The sequence below is a fragment of the Mesocricetus auratus genome, unplaced genomic scaffold (genome assembly GCF_017639785.1).
Source record: "Mesocricetus auratus isolate SY011 unplaced genomic scaffold, BCM_Maur_2.0 Super-Scaffold_100007, whole genome shotgun sequence".
Taxonomy (NCBI): Eukaryota; Metazoa; Chordata; class Mammalia; order Rodentia; family Cricetidae; genus Mesocricetus; species Mesocricetus auratus.
Window position 1 is genome coordinate 42220600 of NW_024429191.1, and position 12800 is coordinate 42233399.

At 45.7% G+C, this 12800-nt stretch overlaps 1 protein-coding gene across 1 annotated transcript in view; it reads left to right on the top strand.

Annotated features, from left to right (window-relative positions):
- The first annotated feature begins 11255 nt into the window (after positions 1-11255).
- Pmp22 (peripheral myelin protein 22) overlaps positions 11256-12800 on the top strand; it is a 28095-nt gene continuing 26550 nt past the window's right edge. Inside the window, exon 1 of the mRNA XM_040748859.1 lies at positions 11256-11420. The gene's annotated coding sequence lies outside the window, so the exon portion shown is untranslated. The remainder of the gene's footprint in view (positions 11421-12800) is intronic.

Here is a 12800-nt window from a genome sequence, read left to right on the forward strand (position 1 = left end):
CTTCCCTCTCAGAGCTGTAACACTTACAGGCTAAGCTGTGTCACCTCAGAATTCATGGCAGACATGAAGGCCTGGCTGCCAGTCACACAGAATGGATTGAGTCTGGAGACAGGGCCTTTAAAGATTTGACAGTGACTCTGGAATGAGGCTGGGGGCGGGGAGTGTCCTACTGAAATGACTGACTCAAACACAGAGAAAAATCCTGAGAAGATAGCCCAGGTAACAAGATTCAGACAAAGGCAACTCGGTAATATCTTAGGTTTGGAACATAGATTCAAGAATTATGAGAAAAATTCATGTTATTTGAACCACCCTACCCAGTCTGTGGGACAGTGTTATGCAGCCCCAATATACAGACACAGGTATATGGAAAATGACCCTTACTCTGATGTCTTACAACAGGGCTGTGGGATGTTTGGAACAGGCTTTTTATTTTATAAAGGCTACAAGGAAGCAAAGGCAAATACAAGTCAAAAGCTACATCCCTGAGCTTGTGCGTTAGGCTTCACAAGATGCGAGCTACATACAAAAGGGTCTGCCTGAGGAATCACACTGAATGACTCTCAATTCTCCTGCCGTCTCTTGCCTATACTGCCGCCACTGCCATTTGTCATAGGTCCATGTGCTTCTGTGTGCTGAGATCAGGACTGGGACACAGAACCACAAGCAGCCTGTGGCTGGAATTTGTGGCTCCGAAAGTAGCAGCAGAGGCCAGATGTCATAACCCAGGCTTGTCCAGAAGGCAGGCTGGACATCCATGGAATTCATGTGGTCACAGCATCCCATGCATGTTTGGGGAGAGCTGTGCGATGAATGAAGTATTTATAAGCATTTGGGATAAAGCTGTGTGTTTCCACATTCCCATGGCCCTGACTGCAAGTTGTGAGCTGAACCAGCCTCACTCCTGCCAGCTGCACATACAGAGTCCAACCAGGCTCCTTTTCTGACTTGAGAGGAACATTCTCTGGCAGAGACTAAGCCTCCAGAGTGCTCCAGGAAAGTCGTTTTGAGAGCTGGAATGGCCAGGTCTGGATAAACATAGTTCAATCCCTCAGATGTTTTGAACGTGAAATATTCACCACACTGCACTTCATCAGAGGCCTTCAAATAGTTCATATGAAATCCTGGCTGTGATCCAGGCAGGGGCTGGTCAAATGTTAGATCTACTGTTCTAGACACCAAACACCATAGAGTTTAGACTTACGGGATGAAAGCTAAGGTCCCATGAGGTTGTTTCTGGGCCTGGGGAGGGGGGCTTCTATACACTCTGAACTTCATTTTCTTGTCTGAAATGGCAATAATAATAAAGAGAAGTCTTCAATGGCATCAACCCTAAGTTTTAAAATTGAGAGGTAAAGGAGAATCTTTGCTTGGATCTAGGAAGTTCTCCAAATCCCCACACACCAGACACATCCAGGAAACACTGGAGGTGGTGGTGGGAAAGGACAGTGATGATAATGACCTCCTGACCTTTCAATGATACATAATTGAAATACCCCTCAGTACTGTGATGGCATGAGTTTCTGGTGCTACAAGAAGAAACCCACGCACTACCTTCCTGGAGCTGAGAAGAATCAAGAGCCTGGTGTCACTGTGCTCATGTGGGGGTCTCCATCTCCGTCATGCCAAATCTCGGCCGTCTTGGAGCATCTGAGGGGCATGCTTCTTGAAGCCCAGTCCATGGATGTTCCACATTTCATTGTCAGACCTCACTCAGCATCCTTGAAACAGCTTTCAGGGAAGAACCGAGGCCCGTGGATAGCTGTTAGAGCTATGTTTCCCGCTCCAACTTCTAGCTGGTGAAGAACTAAGTCTGGAGACTTCCTGTTCCTATTGTTAAGTGCCTTTTCTAAGTAAGGATTCTGTTCTTAATCAACCTTTTCCTGTTTGGTTTTCCATAGGACTTGCCACGCAGATTGAAAAACTGTCATTCGTTTCCATGTTCAAAGAATAGTGTTAACAGTCTAGTGTATGGGATAGATGTAGTGTCGTGACCCTGGGCCGGAGACTACGCCCATGTAGACTCATCTTCAGCTCATTTTCCATCAAAACTGTTCAAGATGCATGCTGCACACAAGACCTGTGAGAGTTCATAGACTGTTGTTCTAGACAACCCCACCCCACAAAGGCAAGCAGAGATACAGAAGAAAAAAGTTAGGTACCACTATCACTGTTTCTTCTTTCTCCTCCCCTCCTCTCCAGTTCTTCAGCATTCTGCTGTCTCTTGGCATTCAGTGGACATTACTGTCTCCCACACTATACAGGCTCATGTAACTAATTACGACAAATTAGAAATAACCAGCAAGCACACTGTGGCAACAATAGTTCGCTGCAAAGTCTTGTTCCCTGCTGAATCCAAGAACACACCACAAACCCACAGGACTCTCCAGATTCACAAGCTGCTCCAGGGAATAACTAGACTCTCAGAAATGTCTGAGAGGTTGCAGAAGTCCAGCAATTACCATGGGAACTCAGGAAGCTTCTAGGTCTTTCTGCTACTTTCCATCTTTGGAGATGCTGCTGAGTCAGTGTTTAAAGTCAAATTGTTTACGCCTGAGAGACATAGGAGCAGGAAAAAAATCAGTTTGCTGCTACAGGAGACATCGTTTCTGTCCCCCATTGACATAGAGTCCTGATTCTAAATGTCACATGGTTGGCACCTGTCCCCAGATCAAGGATTATTAATGTAGCGGCTACTTTGTGCTGTATAACAAACCACATTCAAAGTTACTGGCCTAAAACAGCACATGATCGGCTCTCAACAATTCTCATTTGGCTTTCACTGGCATCCCTCTGCTCCAGGCCAGACTCTTAGCAGAAGTGGCTGGGGTTAGAAATCTCTTATCCTGCCATGCCCTACTCTCCAGAAGCTTGTCTGGCCTTCCGGTTACAGCCTCTACTGTGTTGCACATTTAATATCACACTAGCATGGAGAGGTGTCAACCCAAAGCATGGAAGAACAGACTCCATCTCTTGAGGGAGGTGTGCATTGAGGGACAGCAAGCATCTGTGGCTATTTTTACATTCTAAAGAAGGTAGAGAGGCCCAGCGGTGTTGTTTGTTCCTAGCTACAGTTGCTGCTCAATAAATATCTATTGAGTGAATATTGTTTCAAGAGGTCTTTAGTCTTCCTTCTTTCTGCATAGCTGAGCTGGAGATGTTCAAAGCACACTTGTCCCCAAGTCTGGCTCTTTGTAGTGCCGTGGATGCCAGATATACTTAGTCACCATCTGGAAAAAGCCAGATCTCTCTCACCCTGGAAGAAGTCAGAAGAGAGCAGCAACCTTAGAAAGGAGGACCATGTGGCTTTTGTTTCCCCGATGGAAGACAGCACTGGCGTGGACAGGAAACTGATACTTCAGTGAGAAGCTTCTAGGAGATGAGCGGTCTGTTTCATCTCCACCTAGGAATTCACACACTGTGTGAAGGCATAAGGATTGAAGACCAGATGCTAAAGCTGGGGAGTGAAATGGCTCCTCGGATCATGGGGAGGGAGCATGCCTGGGTGTCATCCGGGTGTACTGATCTCATGGACTCCCGCTAGCCTACGTACAGGTGTGTGCTCCAGGTCATTCTTTTCCCAAGCAGGGAAGCCCACGTGCTCATCCTCAGCTTGCTGTAGTGAAGGCTCTCTCACTAGAACAAGCCCATTAAGCAGTATTCCTCAGTGGTTTCTGCTTCAGTTCCTGACCCCAGGGTCATGCCTCGGCTTCCCCCAGTGGTGGAGTGTGACCCAAGAGTTGTAAGATGAAATAAACCCTTTCCTCCCAAAGCTAGTTTCGCTTAGTGTTTTATCACAGCAATAGAGAGCAAACTAAGGCAGTATGCATTACCTTTTCCAGCATAGCACTTGTGACAGGGACCCTGCTGAGTTATTAGAAGGAGTTGTGGGATGATAGCATCCGAATACTCAGTTCCTCTGAGAATTTCCTTAGTACACATTGCTGTGTGTTTGTACCTAGCACCCCCTACCTGCCACCCCCTACCTACCACCCCCTATCCATCAACCCCTATCCACTACCTCCTATCCACGTGTGAGGCTTCACTCAAAGGAAATGAACCACTGTAAAATGGGGAGGAAATGTTTGAGGGCAGATCCAGTAAAACCTGGCAGCAGTGTCTTTCTGTGTTGATTAAGTGGGAGCCTGTCCAGGCAGGAAGAGAATCATGAAGAGGTGAAAATAAAAACTCGGTTCAGATTGAGTTCATCAACCAGGATCAAGACTTCTAAAGGGTCAAATCTCAGACAGTTTATTCCCAACAAGTTTAAACACAGAATAATTTGGAAAAAAGTTCTCCTGGTGTGATGCAATTCCCAGTGTACAAGGAAGTATAATTACATCAAAACTTGACTCGGGGCACATGCCTTTTCTTCCAAGAAGATGGGTTCTGGAGGCAGGATACCTGTACTAGGTTAAGCCTGGCCTGGTCTTGGTCATACAGATAACTTAGAGGTCATCTGGTCTATTAACCATCTCTGGTCCTGGTTGTCAGAGTCTGGAGGAGCCTCTGGCTATACAGATAAGGGTTATTAAACTATTAGGTATCTATGGGCATGGTTGTGGGAGCTTTGGGAGCCCTGGCTGTAAGGGTCATTTAGATTACTAGCCACCCCTGGTCCTGGTTGTAAGAGCTTGGTATGGCCTGGCCCAATAGATAACACAGATCACCAAGCTATTAATCACCTCTAATTCCCAGCTTTCTAGGTGGAAGAACTGGTAGTTCCTTCTTTGAGGAGACACCCCTGTGTGATTAACATTCCTGGTTTCTCTGGATGTCTGTGGGTGCAGCGACCTTCATATTCTCAACACTTGATCACTCTACGATCCCAGACACATCACCCCAATTCCACACCAGGAATCCGTTTGGAACTTCTCAGTGTTGGGTACTATTTATTGATGCTCCTTGTTTGTTTCCTATCTTGAGAAAGTTACCTGGTTGAGAGTCTTTAGTCAATGCTTCCTGTCTTGAAATCTGCCTTTTGTTTTTCTGAGATGACCATAAGACCATGAAGCCTATAACATTAGTGCCAGAGAAGGTCACGTAGGTCAATGTTTTCATCAGTGACGTTGAGTGATCTTGAGTCTTGGAGATAACCTGGGAGCAGTTCTATGGCTCGATACATTTAGGAAATGCTTTGGAACCCATTGTTCTCCTAGGAACTTGTGACATAGTTGCATATTAAAGTGATCCAAGTCTAGATGGGACTAAGGTGGGAGAGGATGTCCTGTAGTCATGAAAACACTCTGCTAAGACAGAAAATTCACAAAGGTCCCTGGTCTTCTAATAACTGAGAAGTTCACACATTCAGATGTTAATATTCACATTTCAGTACGGGCACATACTGATTGGCGGGGCCTTGAGCAAGGGAGATGGGGAAGCTGAGGAACAAGACCACATGGTAGTAGGTGGGAAACCATGGTGACCACACAGGGCTTCCCCCTGAGCCAAACTAACCACCATTTTCTGTAACATTTCTGTCATCTGAATCCCGTGCCTCACCACATGCTGTCTTTTAATTTCACAAAGCCACGTACCTAGACCAGTTAATTCTGGCCTCAAGCTAGAAACAGGTTGAGGCTATTTCTTCCCTTCAGGATTGCCTGATATATTGCTAAAAGTAAAAAAAGGGGGGGGATTATCAAACTCATAATGTATACAAATCTTAGCATTTAGCATCAGCATTATGAAACTCAGTAATTAGCCTAACCCTAATTTCCTACCTCTGTGTTCGGATGTGAGGTGAACAAGACCTGGCTCCTGGTCCTTTCCCTCCTTCCCTGGAGTAGACTCAGTTTGTATCTCCTGTATTTCCTCCACTCCTGCCAGAAAACCATAGAGTCAGTGTTCTGTGTTTAGCTCCCTATAGCTGTTTCTCTCATGGAAACACAGTCTGCTCATCACCCTTCCAGTGCTGAATCAAAACACTTGATGCAATCAGCTTACAGGGAGGATTCAGGAATCACAGGCCAAGATTGGCTGACTCTATTGCATTAGGGCTGACAATGAGGTGGAGTGCCAGGGTATGAGTGCATGTGCACATTGGGAACTATGCTTACCTAATAGCAGCCAGGAAGCAAAGAGAGGATGTGGGTCTGGGTCCCATTACTGCCTCCTAGGTCCCACTGACTTAGCATCTTTCCATTAAGTCCTACTGCATACCAGTTCCTCCACTGACGAGGTCTGGGTATGTGACTTTCTGTAGGAGGAATGATTATCCCAGTCACCACACACGACACTTAGAAGTCAGCTGTGCTGCAATCTCCCAACTCCAAACAGTCATGGTTTTTTTCCCTCACTGCTGTTACTACTGTGGAGCTGTATGAGACTACACATGTGTTGAGCCTGGTGGCACAAGCCAATAATCCTAGCTGCTTCTGAGGCTGAGGCAGATGAATTGCAAGTCTGAGGGTTGCAGGTTCAAGTCTTGTTAGGTTACAGAGTGAGTTCAAGACCAACTTGGGCAATTTAGGGAGACCCTGTCTCAAAATGAAAACAAACAAATGAACAAAGACCTTAAAAGGGGCTAGAGGACCAGGAATGTAGGTCAGTGGTAGAGTGCTTGCTTAGCATGTGAAAGGGCCCTGGTTCAATCTTCCATACCCTAAGGAAATACAAATAAAAACCAAACAAAACTGCCCATTTGATGGAGTTGAGTGGTTCACAATGTGGTCTGATGACCAAAGTTTATACAACTGTCTGCCAGTTACGCATGAAAATATATGTTTAGCACTGACACACATAAAATGCTCAATAAATCATGAATATAATGTTGCATATATTATTATACATGTCTCTACGTTTCATAATTCTCCCCCTTTGCATTACTTTTAAGATTTCTACAATAGCTGATATTATGACTGTACCAAAATTTACTGAATATCCATAACATTTTTCATTATAGAAGGTATCACAATTAATACATTTGACAGCCAGTTTTTCACATATCCAAGACTATTTTCAAATAAACTAAAATTCTGAGCTCAGATTTTTAAAACAGTCTCCACAGGAGGCCCTAGCTTGCCACTGAAGTTCCATGGATTAGGTATTTCCTGGTCCATAACAATGAAGAGGAAACATGTTTGAAATGTTGCCCAATTGTCCTTTGAACCTCTTAGAAGGGTTTGATCTTTGACCTCTGCCTATGACTTTCCTGGTGTAGCTAAGTTTTCACGCTTGAGAAGTAGTTGGAGGATCTCAGACAGAGAAAACATCTGCCCTCAGGTTCATTCTCAGACCAACTGCTGCGCCTCTGGTTCAAAGGTGCACTCAGAATGAGACACCTTGGGAACATGATGGGGTTGTTTTCCCAGGTTCGCAAATGTTCTTGCTGGAGGTGAATGATCATTTCTTACGCCTGACTTAACCATCCCATTGGGGTAAGTAGCCTTTCCTGTCACCTCTCTCTATATCGCTTATCAAGACCAGGTTGTCTTTCTCAGAAGAACCACAGCTGGTTTGCAGGAGCCTGGACAATTGCCTCTTTCCTCACTTCTAAGCTCTGCAGCAAGACTGCTCACCTTCCCCACCTCTGTTGGAGTGGAAGCCTGCCACTTAGGACTAGAAGTTTCAGAAAATCTTCAGCATTGCAAATACATGTCTGTTTCTGACCTTCTCTCAACTCAAATTGCTCTCTGCCAGCTCATGAGATATCAGAGAAAGGCGGCTTTCTCCCCTCTACTTGCATCTCTGGAATCCGGCTTCCCTAAGCAACAACACATTCGGGGACAAAGAGTCTCTTGTACTCTGTAGCTTGTGTGTGTGTGTGTGTGTGTGTCTGCAACATAATTATTCTGTGCTTTCTCCTATAGGTGAAGGAGCTGAAGACACACTATTCTAAGACAAAACTGTGACTTGCCAGGATAGGCTGTGTGTGTGTGGGTGTGTACACACACGTGCATAGCATGTGCACATATGGTATGTATGTGTGTTGTGCATGGGGGTACATGTGTGTGTCATGTATGTATGTGGTATGTGGCGTTGTGTTGGGGGGGTGGTTTCTGCCTCCTTCTTTGTTTATATAGGACATCTTCCCATCTTCCAGGGGCTTAGACATGACATAGTTTCAAACTTGTGCATTGACAGAGGGGTCAATGGAAGTCACACTTCTATTCCTTCCTTCCCTCCTCTCCATTTGCTTGTTCTTGTAATAAGCTGCTCTTGCACAAGGTCAAAACAGTTGTGATACATCCAGAGCCAGTGAGTCGACTTTTGAAAACCCTTCCAGACCAGCTGCATCCAGGTTGGGCCAAAAACTCCCACACAGGCTGCTGTGAGGCAGCATGGGCTCCCTTTGCTGTGTGAACACTGTCCAGATAGTTATGGGGGATAGATGCTTCCATGACCACTTCATCATCTGAACACATACCAAGTTAAGGCTCACCTCTACTTTGCTCTTGGGGAGTGTGTGGAATGGAAAGCCACAGGTTTGGGAGAAGGGATCTGGCCTCATGCCCCAGCCTGGACTTCTGGAGCTGATCCCTGGAGAAAAATGTGACTTTTTCATGCCTCAGTTCCCTCACAGGGATATGGCTATAATGCTAACCTCTGGGAAGGATGCAGTAGGCAACAGCATTTTATCAGTTGTCAAATGCACTAAGGGCTTCCTCCTACGGGGTCTGCTTGAGTCCTGCTCCCCAAGGACAACAGTGACAGTCTTGTGGAATCAACTGTTTCTTCTGGGCATTGCCCTGGTCCAGGTGTTAGGTGGATGTGTGTGATATGGGCTTCCTTCCATGCAGAAGTACCTGATTTTGCTGTAGAATGAGGTTGGATGCTGGAAATCAGTACCAAGAGGACTGGTGTGATCTTCCCTTTAATGGAAAAAGATGTGAGTGACTAGATGTATACGAAGTGTATCTTTCATGAAAAAGGATATTGAATTATAGAAAGTTGATGGAAGTCTAGTGTTAAAGATGTGCTAGGAATATTCTAAATGTGGTACGGAGTAAGATGGAATGGGTCCTAAGTGTGGGCTCTACCATAGAGTTTAGAGAAAGCCACTTGGTGTCTTGCTGTGCCCCTTCTTATAAAAGAGATTGATGTTGGTACCCATTTCATAAGTCACTGCAAAGATTAGTGATTTGATTCAGATGAAATGCTCAGAGTGGTCCTTGGTCTTAATAGGCACCTGGTATATATGAATGGCTAATGCTATCAATTTAGTCCATGACTTCTGGGTAGAGTGATCACTCCTGAGAAGTTCAAACTCAGGTGCAGCCGAAACGTTCAGCTGGTAGAATTAGCCAGTCTGTGGTAACTTCACTGTCTCCATGGTGAAGTTGCACAAATCTTACTTTCCCTATGTGTAAAGAGAGGCAACATCCACAATGATAAATATGATCGGTTGAGTATTCTATGTGATTATTGTGGCAGATGGTTCGATGGGATGTTCTTTGTGACTAGAATGAAGTCCTGTTTGGCTGAGGAGAGTGAGAGAACCAAAAGGACATTTTCCTCAGGTGGCTCTTGCGCAGGCAGACAACCCAGTCCTGATGAGTGAAGATAGACAAGTGGGAATGGAGCAGGTAGCCAGCAGGACTTCCAGGGCTCTGACTAATGAGACTGGAGGGACCAAAAGAGACACAGGCTGCGAGGGTGGGTCTAGGGAAGATTGGCTCATGGAGGGGAAGGGCTAGCTGATGTGATTGGTCCAGATGCAAAAATCCATGCTCTCAGGCCTTCCCCCTCACTCTTCCTCAAATTCCAGGCTTTCCGTCATAAATAATCTTCCCTGATGTGACCATTTTGTCCTGAATGGAGGGCCAATAGTCTCTGCCTTGCAATCTACAGTTTAATCATGGGAAAATGGATGTCTGTAAAGGTTGAAGGAACTGTGCTACCTGATTTCCAGAGCTCCGTGCAGACCACATTAGAGGAGGATTGAGATGAGCTCTCTTGTCATACCCTGCCCGGTTTCACCTGCTAAGACTATCCCGTGTCTTTCATAATAAGGTAGCCCCCCTGAGCTTTGACCCATTTTGGACTGAACCACAGAGGGAAGTTGGATGGAAAAGCAAGAGTACTTCAGCTCCAGAACACCCAGGTGGGCAATGAGACATGGTGGAGAAGCAGAATGTGAGTCTCTTCCGTACCACTAATGTCAGCATCCCTGACATGGGCCTAGGTGAGATCATCGGCAAAGTTCTCAGTTGCTTCTAAGCAGCAGTCAGGGTTGAGAACAGGTGCTTGGAATATAGATGTGGGTAAGCAAAGGGAGGGAGTCATGCTTTGGGGGGAACTAGAAGGATGTGGCTGTGAGTGGAGCAATTAGACCATTCAGATTTGCTCCTGATGAGGGAGCCCAATGAGCTGTAAGGACTTTCTCAAATGCCTTGGGTTGATTCAGAGTGGGAGTCTATGACATAAGAGATTGGGGAGTTGCCAGGACTCTGGGAAATATATTCAATTAAATCTCATCCCTTTATCTTAGACGAGCATCTGCTTCAAAGCAGGTACTAGAGATGGGGACCCTTCTTATGAGTTGGAGGGGGTGGGGTGAATTGAAAAGAATGCTACAAACATCACTTGCCAAGCTCTCACTCCCCAATTGCTCTTCCAGTGTAGCCTGCTTGGTAGGTCAGAAACCTTTTCTGCAGGGGGTTGTTTACTTGAGATGAATGACCTCACAAAGGTCAATATGTAATAGTGATTGGAGGAAGACACACTAAAGAGAACTGGAAGACACATTTCCCTAACTTCCATTTAAACACACTGCCAGCATGGTATGTTATAGTATGTTGTCAACACAGAAGGAGCAGGTAGCATGGACTCTTGCTAACTGGGCACCCAGCAAAATGGAGCTGACTTAGGTAACCCTGCCATACATGTTTGGTTCCCTGGTGTGATGTGCTGAGGGAATAATTTGGGCCATATTGGAATGCTGTAAAAGGATGCCAAGTTTCTTGCACTGTTAAGACTGTGTACATATACCCATTACACAGCAGATTTCAGTCCTGCAAACCTGCAGTTACAGAGAGCAGACTGAGAATGGGCTGGACCTCTTTGCTTGTACATAGGTTAGTGATTCCAGGGAGAAGAGCCCTAGGTTCTCAGCTTTAGGAATACCCCACATTTATTTCAAGCTTCATTTCCTGCGGGGCCTCTTGGGATCAATCCCTTCCAGAGGATACCCAGTGGACACTGTCTCTTTAAATAGTAGAGGCTGAGAACCTCTCAGGCCACCATGACATATCCCAGCATTGGACCAGCCCCTGAATAAACTGGAAAGACGCCTAGTTCAGCTTCAGTTACAGGGAGCTCCACCAGAGAACATCTCAGGGAGCCTGGCTGCAAGCAGCAGAGCTCGGATCCGTGTCAGCTGTGGGCATCTGCTGTCCCGTGGGGAGGCCTTGCCTTCCATCCTTTGCATTTGACTGCAAAGAAATCTGTGTGGAGAAAGGCATTACACCGTTGTTCTGGTGAGTTTTATTGGCAAATGATGACTCTGGGTAGTGTGTACAGTATAGGGTGGCTCAATTCCCATCCATTGCAACCTGAAAATGGAAGGGACTGTAACAGAGACAGCATATAGGTACTGAAAATGACAGGGACTCAGGAGTTCTTAAGTTTGTGCTTAAAATTCAGTTGTGTATTTGGTTGGGGAGGTAAAAGAGTGGCCTGAGAGCATCTAGAACCTGAATACATCCAGACTGGAAGGGAAAGGGGGACCTAGATGTCCCTGCCCTAGTACAATGCTGGCAGCAGCAGTCACAGAGATGACAAGCCGGGCTGGGACACAGACACTTCCACCTGTGGCCAGCAGGCTCTGGGCGTGGCTAAGTTTGCTCAGCACTGCATTTCCTCTCTAGCACTGGGAGATGAGCAGGAAGCAAGAGGCAGCAAGGGACAGCTGGGGCCACCTTTCTAGCAGCTTGTGGTGTGGCTATGACCCAGGTGATTATTGATTGAAATGCCGAGTTCAAAGGATGGGGAGGAGCAGGCTGTGGATGCTCCTACAACCATGCCCCTTTCACGATGTGTATTAGATGCCTTTAGAAGTCCCCCTAACAGAAAGGGAGGGGAATCCAGAGATCAGTATAGTGCCACTGAGAATGCTTAGAACAAATATGGTTTTAAGTAACTAAGAGTGCAGCAGTGACTTCTAGGACACACCTGACATGAAAATGACCCATAAAATAGAAGACTTATTTCCATTCTCCAGCCCCATACACTCTCATGCAGCTCTGTAACTCTGGGTATTCTAATATATTTTAGAAGGGAGGTGGGCAGGCCTGACTTGTAGGGTTGTGAATGTTATACGTGGTATTCTTCTTTTTCTTTTCTTTTTTGTTAAATACATGGTATTCTTATAATTGTGGTGTGTTTGTGGCCTGGGCCTGTATGTTGTTCCAGACCCACCACTAAGAGCTTTGAACGCATCTTCTTGAGGGATCACCACACCCTTCAGTGCAGGCACCAGTAGTAGCTCTTCCCAGTAACTCTGGAGACACTGAAGCGCAGTGATTGCACACTGGCTGATTAGGTGTGCCTGAGCGCAGAGCCCTGACCTCAACCCCGCACCACATCTCTCATCCCCTGTGTGCCAAGCCCAGGTAAACCACCTGACATGGACAGGTCACTGAATAAAATTTTCACCAGTATTCTTTTTAATATGATAAGAAAATCTGAAAGATCGTTGTCTGGAGAATCCTACGGATTTGTTTTTTATTTAATGAACAAGAATATACAATTACTTAAAGTAATGGCTACTTTCCAATTGCAAAATGATGTGGAACTATTTGAGTCACCTAGGACTTTGTGACACACTACTCATAATAGGTAGGGAGGGTGTGGATGAG